The sequence below is a fragment of the Rhipicephalus microplus genome, unplaced genomic scaffold (genome assembly GCF_043290135.1).
Source record: "Rhipicephalus microplus isolate Deutch F79 unplaced genomic scaffold, USDA_Rmic scaffold_58, whole genome shotgun sequence".
Taxonomy (NCBI): domain Eukaryota; kingdom Metazoa; phylum Arthropoda; class Arachnida; order Ixodida; family Ixodidae; genus Rhipicephalus; species Rhipicephalus microplus.
In genome coordinates this window covers 460,944-462,978 of record NW_027464631.1, presented here as the reverse complement: position 1 = coordinate 462,978, position 2,035 = coordinate 460,944, and positions in this window count along the sequence as shown.

The following is a 2,035-nucleotide window of genomic DNA, read 5'->3' as shown; positions in this document are numbered from 1 at the left end:
GACGGTGGTGAGAGTGGAGCACGACTGTCTCCGTGGCACAATTGGCTAGCGCGATAGGCTGTTAACCGAAAGGTTGGAGGTTCGAGCCCACCCGATGGTGGTGCAGCGCTTTTTTTCTTTTGGCTGATAGCTATGAAGAAATGTTCTGACGGTGGTGAGAGTGGAGCATGACTGTCTCCTTGGCGCAATCGGCTAGCACGTTCGGCTGTTAACCGAAAGGTTGGAAGTTCGAGCCCACGTGGTGGTGGTGCGGTGCTTTTTTTCCTTTGGGCTGATAGCTTTGAAGTTATGTTGTGATGGTGGTGAGAGTGGAGCACGGCTGTCTCCGTGGCGCAATTGGCTAGCGCGATGGGCTGTTAACTGAAAGGTTGGAGGTTCGAGCTCTCCCGGGAGTGGTGTGTTGCTTTTTTCTTTGCGCTGATAGCTTTGAAGATATGTTTTGATGGTGGTGAGAGTTGAGCACGACTGTCTCCGTGGCGTAATTGGCTAGCGCGATGGGCTATTAACCGAATGGTTGGACGCTCGAGCCCACCCGGTGGTGGTGCGGCGCTTTTTTCCTTTGGGCTGATAGCTCTGAAGAAATGTTCTGACGGTGGTGGGAGTGGAGCACGACTGTCTCCGTGGCGCAATTGGCTAGCGCGATCGGCTGTTAACTGAAAGGTTGGAGGTTCGAGCCCTCCCGGGAGTGGTGTGTTGCTTTTTTTTCTTTGGGCTGATAGCTTTGAAGATATGTTCTGATGGTGGTGAGAGTGGAGCAGTACTGTCTCCGTGGCGCAATTGGCTAGCGCGATCGGCTGGTAACCGAGAGGTTGGAGGTTCGAGCCCACGCGGTGGCGGGGCGGTGCTTTTTTTTCTTTGGGCTGATAGCTTTGAAGATATGTTGCGATGGTGGTGTGTCTGGAGAACGACTCTCTCCGTGGCGCAATCGGCTAGCGCGATGGTCTGTGAACTGAAAGGTTGGAGGTTCGAGCCCACCCAGAAATGGTGTGTTGCTTTTTTTTCGTTGGGCTGATAGCTTTGAAGATATGTTCTGATGGTGGTGAGAGTGGAGCAGGACTGTCTCAATGGCGCAATGGGCTAGCGCGATCGGCTGTTAACCGAAGGGTTGGAGGTTCGAGCCCACCCGATGGTGGTGCAGCGCTTTTTTTCTTCTGGCTGATAGCTCTGAAGAAATGTTCTGACGGTGGTGAGAGTGGAGCATGACTGTCTCCTTGGCGCAATCGGCTAGCACGTTCGGCTATTAACCTAAAGGTTGGAAGTTCGAGCCCACGCGGTGGTGGTGCGGTGCTTTTTTTCCTTTAGGCTGATAGCTTTGAAGATATGTTGTGATGGTGGTGAGAGTGGAGCACGACTGTCTCCGTGGCGCAACTGGCTAGCGCGATGGGCTGTTAACTCAAAGGTTGGAGGTTCGAGCTCTCCCGGGAGTGGTGTGTTGCTTTTTTCTTTGCGCTGATAGCTTTGAAGATATGTTCTGATGGTGATGGGAGTGGAGCACGGTTGTCTCCGTGGCGCAATTGGCTAGCGCGATCGGCTGTTAACTGAAAGGTTGGAGGTTCGAGCCCTCCCGGGAGTGGTGTGTTGCTTTTTTTCTTTGAGCTTATAGCTTTGAAGATATGTTCTGATGGTGGTGAGAGTGGAGCACGACTGTCTCCGTGGCGTAATTGGCTAGCGCAGTGGGCTGTTAACCGAAAGGTTGGAAGTTCGAGCCCACGTGGTGGTGGTGCGGCGCTTTTTTTGGGCTGATAGCTCTGAAGAAATGTTCTGACGGTGGTGAGAGTGGAGCACGACTGTCTCCGTGGCGCAATTGGCTAGCGCGATCGGCTGTTAACCGAAAGGTTGGAGGTTCGAGCCCACGTGGTGGTGGTGCGGTGCTTTTTTTCCTTTGGGCTGATAGCTTTGAAGTTATGTTGTGATGGTGGTGAGAGTGGAGCACGACTGTCTCCGTGGCGCAATTGGCTAGAGCGATGGGCTGTTAACTGAAAGGTTGGAGGTTCGAGCTCTCCCGGGAGTGGTGTGTTGCTTTTTTCTTTGCGCT